A 24,530-nucleotide genomic window follows, 5' to 3' on the forward strand; every position below is an offset into this window, starting at 1 on the left:
AAATAATTATTTTTAGAATTCAACTTTTCTGTTACCGTTGTTACCACTGAATAATATTGCTAAGTCTTATCTTATCTTATTTTTTTCGTTGGCACATATTTTTATCAAAACATTTACGATATTGTCTTCATAGTTTAATAAATCGAACATCAATTAAAAGGTCTCGTGAAGACTATCGACAAAAAATATCGGAAAATATTAATTCCGAATTTCATGAAAAAAAATTAAATTATGTAGTGATCCATTGGGATTCAAAAATACTTCCAGCCCTTACTGGAAATAATAATGTTGATCGTTTGCCAATTATTTCAACAGCCATGAATGTTGAACAACTTCTTGAAGTCCCTCAAATACCTTCTGGGACAGGATATGAAATGTCTTCAGCTGTGTATGATACTTTACAAAAATGGTCATAACTAGATAAAGTCCAAGCATTCGTATTTGATACTACAGCTTCTAACACAGGGAGGTTGAATGGGGCATGCATACTATTAGAACAAAGTTTAGAAAGAGAAATTTTATTTTTGGCGTGCCGACATCACATTTTTGAACTTGTTTTACAAGGTGTATTTTTAGAAGTTAAGTTGTTTCCCATGATAGGACCAGCTGATATATTACTATTTTAAAGATTTCAACACGCGTGGGAAAATATTGATAAAATAAAATTTTCCACATAGGTTTCTGATTTCTATATTCATAATATTTTAAAAAATGACGCTGACGAAATTATTTTATATGCGAAAAAAAAAATTACTGAAAATCTTCCTCGAGATGATTACCAAGAGTTTTTAGAACTCGTTATCATATTTTTAGGCAGTGTTCCACCTCGAGGCATTGCTTTTAGGCAGCCTGGTCCATACCATTTAGCCAGATGGATGGCTAAGGCCATATATTCTTTAAAGCTATACATATTTAAAGATCAATTTAAATTAAATAGCAAAGAAGAAAAGGCGTTAAAAGATATTTGTTGTTTTATAGTTAAATGTTACGTTCAGGCTTGGTTTTCGTCACCCAATGCAATTGAAGCTCCACTTAATGATATATTATTTTTAAAAAAATTAGAAGAATATAAATTGTACAAATAAAGAATTTCAGACGTAGCTATAAAGAAAATAATAAATTATTTGTGGTATTTAAATCCAGAGTGTGTTGCATTTTCGATATTTGACGATCGTGTAGATAACAGTACGAAACTCAAAATAGCTGAGAAAATATTGAGTACCTACGATTCAAGCATAAACAATGATGAGGAAAAAATCGAGTTGAAAAAAAAAATAGCACTGAAATTGGTAGATGTTTCATAGTTTATTCAAAAAGATCTTTTAATTGATTTAATAAACTCTAAATCGATTGGAATGTTCAAGAGATTTCAAATTTCCACACAGTTTTTAACTATTGACCCGGCAAATTGGAATAATCACGAGGACTACAAAATAGGAAAACAAATTATAAACTCACTAAAAGTCGTAAATGACACAGCTGAGAGGGGAGTCAAGCTCGTTGAAGAATATAACAAGAAATTTACAAAAAACAAAGAGCAAAAATATATATTAAATATATATTATTAATATATACTATTTATATAATATATAAATTATATATTATATGGAAATATAAACTTTTATCTCACACACGTATACTATAATATTAAAAAATAAAAAAAAAAATTTTAAAAACACACTTTTCCATAAAAACATTTAAAAAAAAATTTTAAAAATTGCACTAAAAAGACAAAAATAATTCTCTGTACTTAAAAATAATGAAAAATTTATTGATGAAAAATTTAAAAGTGTGTGGTGCTCATACACTTGACATATATTCCCAGTCACTATCTTATAAACATGATTGAACAAAGAAGTGTATGTGAGACTTTCCTTGGCTTTTAAATTTTTCATCAGTAAATTTTTCATTATTTTGCTCTTATACTTGACATATACTGCCAGTCACTATCTTATAAACAGGATTGAACAAAGAAGTGTATGTGAGACTTAGCTCGGCTTTTAATGTTTTGTATGATGCACCACACACTTTTAAATTTTTCATCAATAAATTTTTCATTATTTTTAAGTACAGAGAATTATTTTTGTCTTTTTAGTGCAATTTTTAAATTTTTTTTTTAAATGTTTTTATGGAAAAGTGTGTTTTTAAAATTTTTTTTTTTATTTTTTATTTTCTACTTTTTAGTTGAAAGTAAATATTTTTATTAAACGTTTAAGAAATATGTTATCCGGTGTTTTCGGTACCTATATCAGAATACCGGTATAATGTTATTTGGTAATAATTACCGTTGTTACCATAGATATTATAATAATGGATAGGACACGCCTATACTTGCTTCGTAAGAGGTTGCGGTTTTTTTTGGGGAAGAGAGAAAGTTCAATATCTGCGAGAGATATTACGGCGACGTCGTGGGAACAATCCTTTTTTTTTTTTTTGGTCCATGTCCCAAAATGACAACGGATTATTGTATTGTCATCCAAGACCAAGGTCTATACCAATTTTCAGAATTTTTCATCTTCAAAAAGTGCCTCAAATCGAGCGCGCAAGATTTGATCACAGACAGACGTGAAACCAAACTTAAGAAAAGTGTTAATAATAGCAATAATAATAATAATGATATTATGAAGGCGAGAGGTATTGAACACGCACATATTATTATTATATGTAACGTATACGAGGGTGCCCCCGAATTCTCGGCGGAGAATGTCGGCGTCGTCGTGCGTATACAAAGTTAATGTCATATTATTACGACTACGTCGGTTCATAATCCCAATGCCGCCACAGGATCCCTTTAAATGTTAACGGCCGGTCGTTTCCGGACCAGACAATGAGAACATATATATATATATATATATATATATATATATATGTATGTTGTGATAACACGTAGTTGCATATTATTACATGAAGATGATTATGTTGTGTGCGAGCAGCGTATGTCACACGGCGGTGGAGAAGACGACCTGTTGAACCACACGCGGCCAAAACCGTTTTAATTAAACGCGTGACGAAAATAACATAATATTAGGTACAATAATACTGATATCTATGTATAATATGCATTTACCGTGATCATACCATACATAACACACGACCAGTTGTTTTTGATATTTTGAATTTGAAAAAAAATAAACAAACGATAACGCGCGTTCTCTGAGTGCGAGCAGCAAACGGCGATATAATATTATTATTTTAAAACATTTTTTATTATAATCATGTACGTGACGAGTGCATCGGCGGTGGGCACCACTACAAATGCAGTTATTCGTTATTGGTTCACGCCATTGCATAATATTGCAACGCGTCACTAGAAATTATATTTATCGCTCACCAATACCAAGACGGTGTAGCGTCATCGGCTGATTTCAGTCGGTAGGTAGTAGGTACTAGGTACCTGGTACCTATTAGCTTTTGCAATTATAGTCGTCGTCGCGCAGTCCGTTTGTGAAAATCTAAAATAATCAGTGAATGGAAGTATGGAACCCTTTTGTTGTATAAGCTGCGACACTGTCAATCACCATTGTAGTACAGACATTACGTAAAATTGTTATGCTGCTTAAACATGTGATTAAAAGTCATAGGTATATCTCAATGAGAGAAAACGCAAAGTATTTGAGAGTGGAATATTATTATAATTGCGTTGCCTTTGCGATTATTTTGTAGTCAACATTTCCTAACAACGGAACTCGAAGGGGGGATGGAGGGGGTCGTTCGGAGCCAGATCGATATAATGTAGTATTAAACAACACATGATATCGGCGCAATAACAGCACGACCGGATGCAGCCACCGCCACTCATGAACTTACGTTATTATTTTTAGAAATTCAACTCCCCAAAACACGCGTTATTATTTTGCCGTCGCAGTTCCCCGAAAGTCGAACTCTGCGTAAAACCGTGCGCGCAGTAGGTATGTATATAACATTATTGTTTAATGTATATCCATATTATCTTCGAGCCCGAGGGTCGTCTTCCACAATAATTCGCAGTATCCACGGAACTATTTAATAATTATTACGTAATCGCGAGCGCCGCAAAATGGGTCGACCGTGAAATGTGGATACTGCAGAAGATTTACCTCCAGACCACCCGGAGTTGTCGACGAGCCGGGCTCAAATAAACACTTAGATTGCAAAAACTTCCACGCGCGTACTTCTTATGTATATAATAATATATATTTTATAATATATACCGCGGGTTGTTGATGTTCCTTGGATAATTACTGGTCACCGCGGCTCACGCCGCGCGTTTTCGACGGAAACGTCTTATACCATGTTGTTATTTCCCCGCCACGACCTGCACCGCACGAGTATACACGTACGCGTCTTTTTTCCCGGCGATTATTATTCTAACTTTAATTCCTCGTGGCTCCCGCAGTGGCGTGACCAATTTATACGCACAGTTAATTATTGTTCAAGTCCCGGACAAGTCAAATTAAAATCGTATACCCCGCCGCTTTGCTGTTTAATGTTTACACGGTTACCACCGATCCGTATGATCAAACTGCTGCTGCGCCCGCGCTATGTCAATTAACCCGCACATATGACAACCCACGATAACTTATTATTCATTTGTACTCGCTCTCATATTCAGCGAAGTATTCGATTGACTGGTGGACGGTAACGGACGATCGGTGGCCTACAATTCACATCGGCCAACGATATGCGCGATGGATCGGTGGATAAGAAAAAATGTTATCCAAGAAATTCCAATAGCACCGCGGAGGTATTATGATAAGAGTTATACCTGTTGGACAGTTTTAATCCTATAGTTCCCCCACCCATCGACCGTTCTTCAGATACGCATATACGCGCAAACGAAGATCAGGACCATCATCCGTGTGTATACGTAGAGTGCTTCATGTATGAATTATTTAATTTGTGATTTAGGTGCACAATTTTTGTCATATCCTCCGAATAAAGCCTTTTGACGATGTTTGCAACTCAACATAATAATATGTATCTAAGTGTATTTTTGTGCGTCGCAATATTTCACCGGAAAACACATATTACATTATATTATTATTATCATGTAGCATAGGTACGTCCTATTATAATCGTGTTGACAGAAGTCGAGAGAAAACTCATGTATCACAATTTGTTATGCGAGCGCACGCGTGTATGTGGGTGTGTACACATTATCGCGGGATGAAAGGGGGCGAATAATGTCGTGTCGAATACTGGCCCAGATCCTACGGGGAGGAATTATCTATATATAGGCGTTATACGAGGAACCCACGGTTAAAAGTCTCTGGCACTTTCGTTACTGATTGGCCCAGCTCAGCTCTTCGGTGTGTGTGTGTGTGTGTGTGTGTGTGAACAGTTGAAATGGGTCCCAAATATAAACAGTAAACAGTTAAGATTATGTAGATTTAATGGCTTCGTTATATATTTTTTCCCCTCGCACACGTCCGTAATAATATTATTATCTTCATTATCACCCGTATCGATTATTAATAAGCTAAAACACCAGATATAATATTATTATGTAATATTTACGATCGTCACGAAACCATAAAAATAGACACTATAATATATTATATCCGTTCATGTGAAATAATTATGTCCCTTGGTAATAAATTTGCTCATTCCGTAATGATTGTTAAAAATATACTTGATAATAATATAATGAAACTTTATCTGTTAAATAACTTTCCGACACCGGCACAACTCTGCAACGGTTTACGTTTTTATACATAAATTAAATGTGTTCTCGTCCACGCGAAATAAATTATAACTTTATGAAAACAATACAATTTATAATTCTTTCGTTTTAAACATACCAGAGTACCTAAAATCTAAGAGTTTTTGTAAAATAACAAACTCAAACAAAACACATTCAAATTTCAAACATCTATTTTATTAATATGTTTTAATTTGATTTTCTACAACGCGTTATTTAATAACAGATAGATTAGTTTATTGTAAAAATGTACAGACGTGCAGTATTGTGTTCTCGGGATATTTGTCAAGTTTATAATATTTAAAAGTAACTCAAATCTTAATGATACAATCTATACTTACCGGATTATTTTTTGACTGCCTAATATTGTAACACATACTATATGAACACGCAGAACACCTAATAACCCGTGCTAACATTTTAGTTTTTGATTATTTGCCCCACACGGATGCTTGAGCTTTATTTAGTTTAACATTATTTAAAAAACAAAAAATACTGAGCCCCACAGAGTCTCTCGGGTAAATTACAAAATATGCTATCTTGAATTGTGTTGATCTTGGTCGATCTTGGACGTTTTCTAAGTCGATCCCCTTGTTAAAGATTATTCATTATTCTTATACATTTGTCATTAAATTTAGCAGATACAGTTATAAAATACATATATTTCGGATAGACCTGTTAGTGTGAAATGGAATTTTCTTACATGAAAGTTATAATCACTCATATTAGAGAACTTTACACTTTTATTTTATTATTTATATAAGTATGTTTATTATTAATATAAAATATTTTTTTTACTTTAGTCGATCCTAAGAGACCAGCTGCTATAAGGCAATTATCAAAACTTTCACCACACAACTCTTGATATTTCTGATATCTTTGATAAATCTGAAGGTCAAGCCAAAAATATTGGAGAAATTCTGTTCGACGCGTTGTGAACGTAAAAAGATGGACAACCACTACATATTTTTTACGCACACATAAATAATAATTGGGAAAAACTCAACCTATCGTTCTTTACAGTACCTACGCAGGTATGAAAGTGAAATTCCATGTAAAACCAAGAGTGGTCCACCGCAGTGTCACAATACTGTTAAACTATGTGTATACTTCAAATTTCTTTAATCATGCTTTCCGCTACGTCAAGTGTAGAAAAGATCGCCTTTCAAATTATTGTAGTAAAGACAAAAGCAGTCCAGCCAAGTGCGCCTTTGTGGGAGTGCTCAGACATCCATCCAACTTCAAGGGACGTCCAAACTACAAATCTTTTTCAAGCGCTGAATAAATAATCATCCAAACCGTCATAATCTTATTAAAAAAACACATAGTTTCCTTTTTTTACTCACCAGTCTGTCGCTTTCGACTCCAACAATATTAAAGACTAAACTACCTACCTAAATTCTAAAATTAAAACATCGTTAACAAAATGTTTTCCCGATAGGTATTTTTCACTTCATTAATTACCCCCCCCCCCCTTTACCACTGTATCCCATGGCCATAAACTATAATAATTGTAGTATCTTATATCTTTCTCATGAAGTACTTTTAAGTTTTAATTATTAATATTTAACATACATCTACACCTTCTCATAAATAGTCGTAGATCTTATATTATATTGATAGTACCATTACCTAACCTAACCTAACCTGGTGGGTGGATTGTTATACATGTTACACTCATGTCGGAAATCGCACACTATCACATAATAAACTTTCTCTGCTAATTTATACAGATTATGTGCCTATTTTAAATAAAGGAAAAAACAAATATTAAGTAAAAAAATAACACGCTTATTATTTTTTATCGTACTGAAATTTACTATTCTATATTTATATCAGTATAATATGAACAATTGTAATGTGTATATAATATATAAGTTTTCATTAAACTCCAAATGTTGTATACCTATGGTTTGATTTAAAATGATTTGTATTAAATATTCCTATAGTTGCAACATATATGGAGGTCAAAATGTTTGATATAAAAAAATATTTCGTATCACGGTAGACTCTCATCATTTTTTTTTTGTATAGAGTTGTGATCAAAATTGAGAGTACTTGAAACTATATTTTTAGACGCACATATAGTATGAAAAGAAAAAAAACTGGATGAAATTCATTTTACGGATAAAAAAAGTGTATTACAATTTTTTTCAAGTTTTTAATAATACCTTTATACTTCATGTTGTATCGTGTTTTTCATTTATCGTACCTATCTATATTATTCCTTAGACGAAACGCATTATAACTTATAAGTGAGTCTCATTTAATTATTATCTCGAAAAATATTCTATTTTTTTTTCTATTTTCGTTTTAACAAAACTATTATTTAAAACGGCATGTGATATTATGCACGTCGGTTCTGATGCTCTGATGTAGGTATGCGTTTGTATTTTCATACTTCTATATAATTCAATACAAATATTATACAACGTTTTTCGTCCACATTGTAGGTAATATTATGCGGACAAACTATTACGCACCTATACATTATATATTATACGAAATATGCACACAGTTAATCTCGTCAAACGTGGTTCTGATTTAATATTATATTTAACAAACAAACACATAATGTTTAATATGCTATACCCAGTGTTTGAATTGGGAAAAAATTAGAATGAGGATTCAAAAGTTTGAAAAAAAATTTGCATACCTGCAGTATAATATTTAAATTTCTTATTGATCTGGAATTTATATATAAGTGCTAATCATAGTATATGGGGTACCCCCCCCCCCCCTTGAGTCATCCCTAAATTATTCAAACGATGGGTTTATAACCTTAGTACGATTCGGCCTACGTATTGTGTACACGACATGGAAACGTCTGCCGATTATAATATTAGGAACGTGTACCTACTAAACCGTGTTGTACACTTCTACCGTCTAATCTACGATACATATCCGATTTTATAAAAAAAATCAACATCGCCAAAATATGCGCCTACATTATAATGATAACGAGGGCAAATAAAATATTTTCGTCTCGCACGCCGTGTATACCACGTACACTTGGTTAACATTTTCAAACGGGCTGCGGATAAGGACCGTATAATAGAATAATAAAATAATATGTCACGTTTACTTGCTTCGGATCCGCAGCAGCAGCAGCAGCAGCCACTGTATTCAAATTTGCGTGCATTTTTACAATCTAATATAAAAAAATGTTGACATTCTTTGTGCACCGTTTGCATTCAATAATCACACGCCGGCGTGTTTGCACACTACACATAGATATGCGTTTAGGCATATATACTATACGACATAACGCATTTGCATATTAGGTTATTCGCGATGGGGAAAAAAAATAAAAAAAACGTTCGTCGTACCTACCTGCATATAATAATATAACCGGAGGGTACTGCCACCGTCGTGTGTACATATCATGTTATATACATAATAATAATATATGAAACTGTGCACTCGCCTAAAATGTTTAGTGTGTTTTTGTCGCCGAGTTTTTCCATGTCGATCCGTGTATGGTGAATCGTGTCCCACCACTGAACAATATACACTACAATAGTGAGCGCATTATTATACATTATGCGTCGTGTACCTGTCCGGTTACTCTGTGAATACTGTGGTAGAGGTACATATATGTATCGCGTTCGCGTTTAACGTTATTCCAGCGGCCGTTCGGTCAGTGCCGGCGATGCGGCTAAGGGGTCGGTAATCGAGAGGTGGCAGAGTGGTAATGGCAAATGTTGGCCAATTATTATAGTGTTAACTACTATTATAGTATGAACTACTACCGGGGGTTCTTAAAAATATGACAGCCTTTATTGGGTTTATGGCGGGTGGATAGAATATTATTATTGGTCTAACCTCTGAAAATATGTCACGTTGGGCGAGTTACTGAATTACTATATAATACTATACCTACCCATATTATAATATGCCCTTATTGCGTTCAAGACAATCAGTGGAACAATATAATATAATGATCAGAGTTTAAAAACGATGCTTGTACGATGTTCGTTCAGCGTGCGTCGTGCACGCTGGGCCATTATAGTATCGCGTATCGTAACAATGCACTAGATGCGGACGTTTAGAAAATCAAAACGTGCTCTCACGAAAATTATCGGTGACGTGATGTGACAATTTCGTTGCGATAGCAGTGTGGTTCTGACACATTAAAGTACCTGTATGATAACAATACTCCACACTTTCTTCCGGCCACGTGAGCTCACCTGACAACACGTGACGTGACAATAGTGTGTTTCTACCTTAACGACAACTGCTGACAGCTCGTGGTGGTAAAAACGCGCTGCGCCGCCTTGAAGTGTGGGTGCGTGACAGAGGATAGCAGAGAGGTGGTGAAGGGAGTTATTGAGAGGTGGCACAGAGGTTATGGTAAGCAAATTTGGTGTTCACTAGTATTTTAATATTAATGACTATCCAACATTGGTAATGAAAAATATGACAGTAAATGCATTTATCGTGTTTGGAGTGGGTACTTGGGTGGATAGAATATAATTTTTCTAGGAGTCTTTCCTCTAGAAACATTTTAGGTTCGCCTCGTCACTGAATTCCTATAAATGTATAGCACTGTACCTACCTACCTATAGCGTTTACGACAATCGAGGTAGGACAATAATATTATAATCCTAGTTTAAACACGATGCTCGTTGGTGTCAGGGCACGCGAGGCTATTATAATATTGTGTATCGTAATGCACTATAACGTGCAGCTGCCGACGGCACGCGGCGGGAAAAACGCGCAGAACCATCTTAAAGGGTAGGTGCACGCGAGAGGGTGGCGGACGAGGGGAGAGTTAGAACGGGGTGCTTTTATATATACCTACGTGCACGATTAACGGGCGACGAACGCGAATGGCCTTGTAATAATATATTATATCAACGTATTACAGTTTAATGCGTATATGAGACCATAAACTACAGTTAGCGGAGAAACTTTGTTAACCCGACGACGGGTGCGCCTTTAAATATACGCTTGCACGCGAGAGACATCGAAGATCGGAAGGCTCGCGTAACTCCGTCGTCGCCACCGCCGCCGTTAAATCTGGGTCCGAACTGCGAGTCCACATCTTTTCTCCAATGCTTGTTTTCGTCTTAAACTGTGTATACTCTCCAGCATGTCACAAGTTTTGCAATAATTTTCAACATCGTGTTTAATTGGGAGACATGGTAGATTGATAAGGGACGGTCTCTGTCGCATCACAGATTATAATATAAAACCGAATGGTGCACTCCACCTGTGCAAGCCATGTAATTCTCAAAAATGTAAGCAAATCAAAACCTACCTCAAATCAGTAACATCACTAGTAGAGAAAAAAGTCTATACCATGAGAAACGATTGATTGTTAAATGCGCATCACTGATATTTAGTTCTCGTGCCAAATTACTAACCATTGTCATAACACTATATGACACAATAATTTTTGTTATTATAATAAAGATTTGTACGATAATGTATTCCTCATATGTTTATTTTTAGCACCGACAGCCGATATGGTAGTCAGTTTTCACTGTGTTGTAGACTTACAATCGTCTATTTACATCGTGTTCGATTTAGTCAAATCACAGTTGAAGCTGTTGCGCGATTCACCTCCACGTATCTAGGTATCGAAAACAGTGAAAATATTCAACGGCACTAGAACGTAACAATTATATGAACAATTTGGAACAGATTATTGCGAGTGAAAACTGAAAAGAAGTTCATTATTATTATATCATTAAGTTGATTATTCAAATTAGTGACAACACTTAGTCCTTTAACATAAGGCTAAACTAATAAAGCTACATGAACAGGCATATCGTAGATTTATGTTAATTCCGAAATCAAATTCATAATTGTGTTTAAGACTTGTTTTTAAACTCTTTTGTCAAACACTTCAAACAACTTAAGAAGAGATTTTGTAGAGAACAATATTCTAAGACGCATCGTCAAACGTCAAAATATTTTTTTTTATTAGATTATAATAATACTTAGTAATTTAATTAATTTATAAATGCTATAATTTCTCTGCTAAAACTTTTTAGTTTTTACGTTAATTATGATTATTTGTTTATCACGCAGTACCTACCTACCTACTGTTTCATGAACACAAGACAGTCATTTGTTCTAAATGATTATAGCAGTTGTTGTATTTTTAATAACTTGTTTGACAATTATATTCTGTAAGGGTACAATAAAACATAAATGCTAAGTTTGATAAACGTTTTTAAAACAATTATCTTAGAGTCAAACGATAATTTCTAATTCTAAACAACAATTTTCTAATTTAATATAGTATACAGTTAACAATAATTGTAACACCAAATATTTTTCTCAATTTATTTTATTCTACTCGTATACTTATACTCTTATTTTATCGGACATTAAATAGTTCAAGAGATACCTACCTAACTACTATAATCATCTAAATGTGTAAAGATCGGAGTGAAAAGGTAAAAATGTGTTTGGAATTGTAATGTCATCACGATTCTCGAATAGCCTCTCCACTAAATTTAATATGGATTAAATTTCTCGGTAGGAATAAACTATTTATTCCACTGCTTTTAATAAACGTAGTTATCGACCACAAGATATTACAATTTCTTGTTACTAGTACAATAATTTCGATAGTTGTTTCCATTTTGTATTTATATAAAAAAAAATTTAAATGATTGATTAGGAAATTTCAATGTTATAATTAGGTCTACGAAAAATATTTATAAATTGGAAAAATACTTTACATTTCCATATATATTATATTTTAATTAGTGACATGATTATTGCACATGCATTAATTATGTAGGTAAAATATTAATGATATTTATAATTATTATATTACTAGCGAATAATAAAATTCGTGTTCCAATTATTTTAAGCGAGTAATAATTTTCATTTTATTTATTATGGTTAATTTTTAGCTTTTTTAACTCATTCAATTGGTATAATAACTAACTTTCCGTAATTATGAAGGTAGGTAAGCCCAAACAAAAGTGTGTTTTCAAATTAACGATCTTCATTTCAAAGTTTATTACCAAACATAAAAATTACACAACGCATATGCAACTAGAAATAAAATTAAAATTAAAAATAATAAATTCTGAAGAATATTTTTAAATAAAAAGTTAATAGTATAATGTCACCTCGATTTTTAATTGTAGGAAATAATAAATATTAAAAAATCATGATTCCGTTATGTTTTTTTTTTAATGAATATTGATAAATATTATTACTATTGTCATTAATCCTTTATAATATACCGTATTATTACCGTATATATTGATTTTTTTCATTTAATAGTACGCGTAGTGTGTAGAATACTAGAATCATATCATATTATAATACGTAAAAATAAATATTATCGATTTATATCCGTCACCAATATTTACAGTAAGTAATGTTTACACTATCGTCTATCAGCGTTATCTGTTAGCGTGTTGCGTGCTAATTTTGATTTATTTAATATTGATGACAAATAAATAACGAATGAACGAATAAATGCAAATTGTTAATCTAATAATCACAGTTTGAACCCAATATAATACGTAGAATCTAGGAAAAATGGTGATGGATCTAGGATTTCGTTTTTTAGGGGGGGGGGTGGAGGGAGGATCAAAAATGTTTCTTTTTTGTTATTTTTTTCCTCATATGTTTACGTCACCCGCTGGTCTTTACACCATATGTTAACACATCTGATTGGCCCCAGGGGAGGGGGGATGCAAGCCCCTTTGACCACCCCTTAGATCTACCACTAACACAGGTCTATATGAAATATTAATTGAGTATAACAGAATAAAAAATATATCAACTTTTATTTAGAATTATACTGTTGGAGTCAATGTCAACCTTCTCAAATTAACACGACACAATTGTTATAACTTATAAACAACGATATGTCAACATGAAATACCATAATAATATTGTGAAGTCTATGTGGAAATAGCGCGTATGGCAAATATGCGTCGATCAGTTTTTCATTTTTCCAAACTATGTCAAGAACCTTGTTCACAAAACACTTAACCATAATCCAATAGATTCACAGGTGGAAGCGGCGCACATAGTACTTTATGCAAATGGATTAAGATTTTTGAGAACAACGTTTCTATGCGAGAAAAATATAATAATATAAACTCGTAATTCACTCGGTAACTCGGTATTTTATTATATTTTTTTTTGTCTGAGAAACAACTGTACACTTAAGTGAGTTGAATGTCGTTTTAGTACATTGAACCAACCTCGAGGGCCCGCAAGCATACAAAGTGTCATTCTTGATGTCACAAAAGACAAAATACACTATTATTGCCACGATACGGGAAAACGGGTATCATTTTTTTTTCTTTCATAATTTCCCTGCTCAAAAAAAAGTAAAGCCCGTTTAAACCGTAACTCAAGTAAGTAACTTGCCACTGTCAAATCCACGCAGATTTGACATGTCTACGAGACCGATCAAAGTTTTGCAACACACCGAGGGTATTTTTTCCTTTTTGAAAGTCCGAAGTTTCGAAAAAGTTACACCGAGCTTACAGTAACAACTTGGGAGAGGGCGAAAATAAATTACACCCATTCCTTGTTCCACATTAATAACACCGTACTCGTGTGACCCATCGTAATATGCTTGCTTAAAATAGTATTTTCTTAGTATCTTAAGAATTGCACAAAAACGTTCTTCAACTGGCATTCCTTATAATTTAAATATATGTATATACATGTGTATAAAAGTTCATAATTTATCATACAAAATAATATGTTTCAGTTTTCAGCTTTTTATTTTTATATTTTTTCAACGAAAACTTTGTTAGGATGTGTATAATAATATGATCTATATTCTATTATTTATACCTATATATATATCCATTATATTATATTCTTTGGTTTCAGGGGGTAAGCATATTTATCCGGTCAACGTTTAAAAAACTGATGTGAAATTCGGTAAGGGTTGTGTGTAGTTGATCTGCTTCAGGTACACATAACCCTTCTGTTGTTTTTATTATTATTATTTTATTTTTTTTGTATTTCGTATTTTGATTAATGAAACAGCGAAGTGGCGTGCGCACGCGCGTGGTATACTATGCACAGACAATAATAATAAAAAAAAAAAAACCCCGACGCAGATGAGTACAGTTTTGTTCCCCCGCAGTGTGACGTCAAGTATTATAAATCCTATAGATTCTAAAAACGTAAAATATTGACGTTATCAGTGAGTTATAGTTGACATTTTTTTTGGTCCCTCGTCCCGCCAAATATTGTTTTATATTTATCCACATATCTATACGGGTATAGCAAAGCACAAACTATTTTTGTATATACAATACAGGAGATAGTATGGCACTTTTGAAACGATTCCATATAGACTGTAAATAAATACAAAAATTCCGTTTAATATATTATTGTGGCTTTCATTTCGTCGTAAAAATATTTTAGTAATAATTCGAGATTTAAACACGCACGTGCGCACTGTCTGTTTAACCACAGTGTGCATATAGCATGACTTCTGTAGGAACACGAAAAACATTTTTGGCACTTGTCTCACACTCCCTTATCACACACCGTTTCCGAAACACGAGCGCGACCCATATCATTTTTGTACGCCACACGTACCAAACTATTCAAATAATTCATTTTCGTAATTATTATTTCGTTTCTGGGATACAAAAAATATTGCACACATGATATCATTATATTATAAACATTATACAATTATTATTTTTTTTTAATATTACGTAATAAGCATTAAAATATAAACTAAATAGGTTCAAATATTTTAATCTCAAACGTGATTTTGAAATATGATGTAAAATGCTACAAATATAAAACTAGTTGTACATAACGTTTTCTCGTTTGGTTTCAATTAAAAAAAAATATAATGTTCCATTTTGATCATTTCACCACCAAACGTAAGTGATTAAAATAACTGTAGAATTGCTGTCTTTAAATTCATTTTAGACTAAATCCTTGATCAGTGCCACGATAAGTAAGTGCAATAAAATGTAAGTTATAATATTATAATTTGATAATTTTTGACACGGTAGATTTGAAATAATTTAGTAATTTTATATAATATAATATTACAGTCACAATATAAATTGTTTGTAATATAAGCAAGTTTTTAGAAACATTATAGTATTATTATTTATTATTTCCTATCGGGATGTTAAAAATAACAAAACTGATGACCAAATGTGTTATGACTTTTTCAGGTAAAATTTGATTCTGGTGCCAAAACGATTTACGCCCTTTTACACTCCACCGTTGAGTTAATTTCCACCGAACCGCTATCTAATGGGTTCCGTGGCAACGAATGTATAGGGTACAATACCTAGTATGGAAATGTTAAAGATACTGGCTTGTTTAGGGAAAGAGATCGTTATTCTTTATAGGGTGTTAAATATTAGTTCAGATGATTATCATTAAACAATAAATTCACAACACCTACATAAAAAATAAAATGACATTGTATCCAAAAGAATTGAACGTCATCCACAGAATCATTAAATAATTTGAACTGTACATATTCAATTTAATCAATTTAATCTTCTGCAAATTAACATATTTTATTTTGATTATCGATTCACCTTTAAGATTTTAATAAGGTGCAATTAATTGTATGTTATCGTCCTAGATGTTTGAGCGTTTTTCAGTAAAATGTATTGATTTTCCAGTAAATTTGTATTTCTTGTACACTAGACATTTTTCGCATCGTCAAAAAACTCCAATATTTCACAAAATAACCATACATGGATAGGAAATTTCATCAACCACCGAAAAGTTATTTTCCAAATTCCATTATTTTATCAAACGTAAGAAAAAAAAACAAAAAAATGAATTGAAGAAATGAATGCGACCGAGGTTTTAACAAATTCGATCTAAGTTTTTTTTCATATGAAATATTTTGTTGCAACTCAGAGAATATTGTTGACATTTAAAATTCTAAAAATACCTGAACAATTTTATAACATTAAAAACTAAAAATAGTAAACCAGTTTCTAACTAGAATCGTTTATCAAATGCGACAATATAACATTATTGCGTTCAAAATTTAAATTGTATTATAAATAGATCACTACCTAAACCACGCAAAGGTAAGCTAAGCAATTTGTGTGCTCGATACCCGGCTTATATGTATCCTAGACGGATTTTCCAATTTAAAAATGCAAATATTTTCTCCTAAAACTTTGTTACATACGTGTAATTGCTGATTTTATTTTTTTAACGAATGAAAATTCGTACTAACTTATTATGTTTTCAAACAATTCTTAGGTTTTTTTTCTTTAAAACAAATACTTATATTTTAAATAGGATGTCTCACAAAGATTTATTATTTTACGTGGTATGAGTAATGTGAATTCCATTACCCCATCATTTTAAATTAGTAAATACTCAGAGTTCTGTATATGTATATTTCTCTATAGTATAATGAACACACAAATTTGTGTGTTTTGTGTATCTGTATAGTATTTAATGTTATGATTTTAATAAAAAGCCATTTGCGAAACAATCAATTTAATCTGTACGGCGCTGTGGCTAGAAAAATAAACATAAAATATTTTCAAATAAAGTTTTTGGTTTATTTAATGAAAAGGAGCCGAATATAAATATTTTTTATGAATGACAAAACATTTTCTGGTTTCTTTTAAATAAAAAAAAAATAAAAGAATTTTAGTATATTTTTATTCAAATATCGACAGTAATTTAACACGAGACATAAAATATTAAATATCCATGTAATTGTTTTAAAAGAAATTATTTTGTTGGGACGACTTCGTGATAACTATTTAAAATAGCTGTATTATAATAAATCACGCCATAATAAAACATAAATGTATTTGTTTTGTTCAATTCGTGTCATCGTCGAATAACTCTTATTCTCAGATGTTGTTTGTACAACCCTCCGCATAGGTGCACATAAATTATGGTCTTTAATTATTGTTCAAAATAATTAATATTAATGAAAAAAATGTATTTAAATGACATTGTCAAGGTTATCTCCTTAATAAACCACGAGTGGAAAAGAATGAAATCAAGTAGTTGTAAAACATGAATTCCGATAATTAAACGCAATTTATTACTAATTGATTATATAATGGGTATTGGCTTTGAACTTTAAAGCTATTCGTATTCAATGTACAGAAGGTAAAACATCGAGCATTGAATTATGTAGGTCATGTTCTGCCAAAGTAACATAAACATTGGAATTTGGATATTTATAATGAGAATATTAATTTTAACGCATTGGCGCATAAATAATTACGATTTACTAATACGATGTGCATTACTAATATTAACCCTTAATATTTGTATACATATTATTATTTAGTTAATTAAAATAACTTGTACAGAATTTGTTCAGTTATGTTTATACAAGCGTATACGTTTTTGTCAATACTTAATTGTTATAGTATATTATTTATTTCGTATTATATACATTTGTATTATGAAGTAACTGTCCTTATATGTAAGATCAAAAAATTAATAAATTATAATATTATATTTTTTTTTGTTAGCCACAGACAGTTAATGTATAATCTACACAAATATATTATTTTCAGAAAAAACAGTTAACTAATTTTAATGATAAAAAATCAATAATTAACTATTTGTATCTGTAATATATATATATAATACTTAATGATTTACTTAAATGCGTTCGAATGAAAAAACATATATAATACATTAAACGACGTAGTTTTTGATATTGAAAATGTGAGACCGTGTTAGGCTTAAGTTGTTGAAAAATAACACGACGACGTGACAAGAGGGTGATAATGTGACCCAACTGTTTTTCTCCACCGAATTATATTGACAATCTTTTTATTTCCGTTAACGTTGTTTGTTTAAAAAGTGAAGCCGTGACAAGTAAAAACACTTATCACGGCCAAAACACGTTATGGGTGTTGTAATAATCTTACAGATCGTAATAATACCATTAGAAACTGTAATATTATTTTCCTGTCTGGACTGACAAAATATGTGTTTATTTAACCATTTGCATTTTAAACGATTTAAATAATAATAATATTTATAGCAAATCATTACGGCAGTAATACTATTTCGTTTATAAACTAATAGGTTTATCAGTTTATTATAATCTCGTGAGTATTTTTTTTATAGTTTTTACTTTAAAGTGGTACATTTTTTTTTTTTAAGACATATATTTCAATTATAAAAACATTTTTTCGGATCTTGAAGATGCAACGAGACATCGAATTATTACTGTTTTGCCTGGTCAAGTTATCTCCAGCACACAAAAAATAATTATTATTAAATTATAAATTATGAACGAAAACAGAAATCGGTATAGTACTGCGCGTTCACTCAAGTATGATAAAACAATAACGATTTTCGAGTGAAAAATGATCACACGGAATTCAATACATATAATACAATTATTTTGGCGGGTACTATATAATTTGATAACGTTTGTTTTTATTTATACCGTCTGTTGTTGTAAGCGTATTTATTTATAAAACAAATATAATATGTATGCCTAGTGGCGTGCCAACAACGTAGTTTATAACATAAAAAAAAAGAAATCATCTACTTATACAATTATAATAATAATACAATATAATATACACAAGTAGGTAGGTATAGTGTACTTGGTACTTCGGTAACATTACGGTTGTTATTGTTTACAAGTTGTTACGACCGTAAAGTTGTCTATTCCATTGTCACATATTGTGTTATACACGTGGGGTTATATTATGTAATGGGATAACAAAATAATATTTAAATATTATAGCACTTCAAAATATGTGATGTTTATATATTATTTACGCGACGGCGGTATTGTGGTGGTCGTTACTATTCTAACAAAATAACTTCAGGTTAAAATATACCAAAAGTCCATGTGAATGTTTATATTGTTTATACCGCGAAATCAGAGGTGAATTCCGTAGAAACATAACGTAATATTAATACCATGTACTTGTATGCGGGATCGACGGCACGCGCTCGTCCACGATAGAATTAATTAAAACAAAAAGTCGTTTAGCAAGTTCGGTCAAATAATAATAATAATAATAATATTAAATAGCACACGTAAAATTGTACTACCTAACTTGAACAGTTATAAATAGTTATCCGATATTGAGTGCACGCTCGTGAACGGAAACACGATATCGTCGTGCGATCGCCGCCGACGTGATAGACGTTTATTAGCTTTATTAAATAATTGGTTCGCGATCAAAACCGTTGTCTAAGAATTTGTCCAATAGTTTGCAGAGTTGGTAATAATAATATTGACACTACAAGGGGAAACGTTAAGGTCCTACGAGCCTAACCTGAGGACCTGTGGTCTAGCCCGGCACGGCGGCGTGTCGTTTAGGCAATTTAGCTACGCCGGTGCGTAGGTGACGGTAATCTAAGACACGTCGATAGTGGTGAACAAAATGCAAAACACACGACATTGTTCACCCCATATCGCGGTAACTATAATTGACATGGATAACCTCAAAGGTATACGGTTTGCAACGGCTTACCTGGTGTCTGATCGTGGGTTAGCTGCTCGCAGCCGGCGAAACGATGATATCCAATCTCGTGGACAGGAAACGGAAAACGGAAACGATCGGCGACCTCCGCGAAACGAACCGCAACGCACACGCGTACCGGCGGCACTATGGCTAGTTTGATTTTCACGACGTCTCTCGATTTTTAACACGGTGCGTGTATTATATCAAGTTTATTATTACTATATAATACAACTGTCGTTATACTCGACGCGAGACACTCGGCGGCGGCGGCGAGGGTGGTTACGACAAATTAATGCGATAATAATAATAATATACCGAAACTAAGAAAACAAATTAAAAAACGCGAAATCACGCGAACGTAAATGCCGCAAATCGTCGGGCGGCGGTTACGGCGGACGGCACACCGAACGACGGTCATCAGCAGTCGTCTAGCGTACCCGGCACACTGGTGGCGGCGGGCGGAAAACGGTTGCGGAGAAGCGGCGCGCGTCGCGGCGGCGGTCTCGCAGGGGTGGCGACGGCGGATAGAGAGCGCGCCCGAGTTGTGTGCTCGTCGTATATTATATAACGACGATAATAGTAATAATAACACGAGATAATATAACACACGAGTGTTGGCGACGACAGCCGACCGCCGCCGCCGCCCGGACGACGCGACGTGTGCACCGCACACGGTTTGGGCACCGCGCGTTACCGCTGTTGATTATTACGATTATTGTTACCTGTCTATACCGCGGTCACGGTCGATGGTCAGCAATCGTAGAGACGGATTCGCCGTCTCCGCGTTTGAGTAGATCGTTATTGATATGTTACGCGCGTATTAAAATAAATACTGCAGTCACGATAATAATTATTGTACAACAGTTATATTATTATTATTATTATTATAATCATTGACTTGTAGACCCCGAATTATGCTCGTTTTGTGTATAACGTCCTGAAGCCAACATACTTTGTGCTGCTAGACAGACAGACTCTGACGTTACTTTTTACGAGGAGTTCGTAGACAATATTTTATACAATACTCTTTGAGATGATAAATATTTATATGACAAAATAATGGTAATAAAATTGATAATATACAAAATAATTGAAGTCTGGATAATGTTATGAGTAATCAAATAATTATTTTGAAATTTGTATATTGAAATATTGTTTCCAATTATAAAAGTACAATAAGAAAATTAATTTTAAATAACATATAATTTGTTTTAAATAAAAATGACTTATTCATGGTATAAAAAATATACTACCCTTATAATTCACTTATGGCTGATGGCATATCCATTATGTATTCTCTAAAAAAGAATATAAAAAATTCCTTTTTTTATTTTAATTAGTAGATTGGTTACAATAAAATAATAAATGTTTTTTGCCTTGTTCACGGATTTCCTTCTAGTTCTTCGTTATGTCTTAGCGTATAACCTCTTTGAAAAAGTACCTAACGCAGAGTCTATCTCTCTCGGACATAATCTCGTTGATTTCAATATATTTTACTAATGCGTGGTCTATATATTATTTTAAGCCTATGAAATTATTAGAGACTATAGTATAACCATAAAGAGGCTATAAAAATAATAATAATATCATATTGTATTTGAGAAGGTTTCCGACGCGACCATCAAATTAACACATTTTTTTTTCCTAAATCGAAATTTCGACGCGGTCCATAGTACAGAGAAACATATGATTTAAGTTTCACGATATAACCAGACAAAAGTTATTATTTAATATTATATTATACATATCCGAATACTTTGTAACGATAACGTGCGTGTGTGATGTTATTCTGCTTCAAATAATTTAAAATGAATTCGTAACTTTTTTTACAGTATTTTAGACTAAACCGTTTACAATTGAGTAGACAATGACATATAATATAAATTTAAATTGTATTCCGTTTCAAAACATACTATGTCCACGTTGGATTATAAAAGAGAATAATTTTATTTAACATTTTTTATCTTTTTTGTTTTGTTAGATAGAAAACGTGTTAATATTGAATTGTTATTTATTACATATTGAATCTATTATATAACGAGCTTCCAATTAACAACATTTGTGTAACGACATTTTGTGTGATCCAAACCAAAGTCGAACCACATTAATTTAATTCTATTTAACAAAATTATTATAATATCAATTTTTTTGGCACCCATGAGATTTTGCAGTATTGAAGTTTAGCTGTAATAATATACTCCCTGTGAATCACAAATTAATTCTTTTTTCGTCACATTTATAATATTATATAATTTATTGTCAAATTGTTTCTAATGATCCTAGAGTGATGGAATAAAAAACAAAATGTACAGTGTAACCAGCGTGTTGGATTGGCAGTAATTTATACAGAATGCTACTATGAAGAATCTAAGAAAAAAAATTAAAAATAAAAAGAAAAACGCGGTTTTTGTATAATAGATGCTACGTTATGACCACAGTTATCTACTGGTATTAGTGGATAACCGTGGTTATGACTCAAATACGACATCAACTTTAAAAATAAAAAGACAGCTTTTTTTGTTACAGGTTTCTGGAAGTACACGTTATTGCGAGTTGTGCCCGTTGAACAGAGTGGCGTACCTACGTATTTGTTTTTGTATCTTGAATAATTCAATCACGCTAATTTCTATATCATTAAATATGTATATCATTTTATTGTAGTGGGCGCAGTGAGCTCGACAATCCGTTAGTGGAATGCGAAACTAAAAAGTGTTATCAGGATTTTTTTTTTGGTTAAAAATCCATAATTACTGAGCATGATGGTTATTATTATTATATAATCAATCAGCCGATTAGATAGAATATCGATGACGGCGGGTCAGAATGACGCACGACTCGAAATCGATTTCAGATAAACGCTGAGAATTTCGACAATTTTTAACACCGACAACACTGTGTAGGTAATTCGGGTCCGATTTTTGGGCTAAGTGACGTCGGCACATCGTAGCGATGTTGAGTCCGACACTCGCGAGTCGATGACAGTTTTATTAATTATTGTAATAATATTATTGAACACACGTCTGTAGGCGCGTTCGTACAACGGAATTATGGCGGAATAATTCTGGTAAATATATTTGTCCAGAATACGGACGCTCGCTTAAGTATATATTTGCTGTTTTTTCATTTTTTTTTTACGGTTTCTTCGTATAATACCTCTCGGAGTACAATCTGTATCCACTTCGTAATCTATATAGATGTGCTAAATGAAACATTTGGAGCACTTTTACCACTCTAAAAAGTTTTTTACCGAAAAAATAAACACATCGTTGTGAGACAAATAGCTTCGTCGCTCCGCTCGGAATACAAAACAACGTGCGTAAATTTTTCGTCTGTAAAGTACATATACTATAGAAAATAGACAGCCATTATAGGAAGTAACTTACCATTTTGTTCTTTTTCTCGTTTATATCCTTCTTTTATATCAATGATATATTTATTGATCGCCAACACGATGGATAAAAATACACAATGGGTACTGTACACATAAGTTTGCGGCTGATCAACGTACCAAATGATTACAACTGAACCGTCTCACTGTTATACGTATTGTGGGTCACCGGGAAAATCTGTGTACACATTATCACACCACATGAAAATATATAATAATACAATATGGTATGTACAGGCATAGTTTGTACAAAACCAGACAGTGCATTTTCCATAATCCATAAAGTGAAAACAAAAAGTATTCCAGCTCGGCACAGTTAATGTGTGCAAAATGGGTAAGATATATAAAAATCGAGATAGTATTATGAATTCATTATCATAAGCATCGCTATAAAAAGTTATTAAAATTTGACTTTTATAACAAATCGATTTGTATAAAAAAAAATGTAAATTTTATATTATCATTATAGCAACAAAACGCATATATTATAGATAATTTGCTACTAAATACTAATATGATAATTACTATGATGTATGACATAATTTAATCGATGCGGTGACAATCCAACTTTAAAATGTTCACTTGGTTAATATATACACACTGTTCACGCTAAGAGGTACCACTAAATATTTCAGTTCGATGACCTTGTATTGAAATGAGGTTTTTGCTCAATAAAAGATATAACTTAAATACACATTTTCCGATAAATTTCAAATTTTGAACACTTTACTTTCGATACGCGCATGCCGCGATGCAACTTACTTTTTTTTAAATGGTAATATCAATTTTATTTTACATATTCGGATAGAGTATTTTTTTTTAAACAATTTATATAAAAAAGTTTTTTTCTAATTACAAAATTGGCATATGAAATTTAACGATAAAATTTAATATTTACGAGGAATAAATGTATAACGAACAGAAATTATAGTTATTTTTACTATTTTATCTGTGTGCAAACAGGTATTTAACAATATTGGATATTAATAAGAAACAATAAGTTGGATTTAGTTTAGATTTCGTCAAAAAAATTACTCGT

The 24,530-nt window shown here is 32.3% G+C and overlaps 1 protein-coding gene across 3 annotated transcripts in view; it reads right to left on the reverse strand.

The window, feature by feature from the left end:
• The window catches only part of LOC132950227 (leucine-rich repeat-containing protein 4B-like), a 355,161-nt gene extending 334,597 nt beyond the window's left edge, over positions 1–20,564 (reverse strand). For all 3 annotated transcript variants that reach the window (XM_061021548.1, XM_061021549.1, XM_061021547.1), the window contains exon 1: positions 20,113–20,564. The gene's annotated coding sequence lies outside the window, so the exon portion shown is untranslated. The remainder of the gene's footprint in view (positions 1–20,112) is intronic.
• Positions 20,565–24,530: the final 3,966 nt, after the last annotated feature.

Source organism: Metopolophium dirhodum, chromosome 8 (genome assembly GCF_019925205.1).
Source record: "Metopolophium dirhodum isolate CAU chromosome 8, ASM1992520v1, whole genome shotgun sequence".
Lineage (NCBI taxonomy): Eukaryota > Metazoa > Arthropoda > Insecta > Hemiptera > Aphididae > Metopolophium > Metopolophium dirhodum.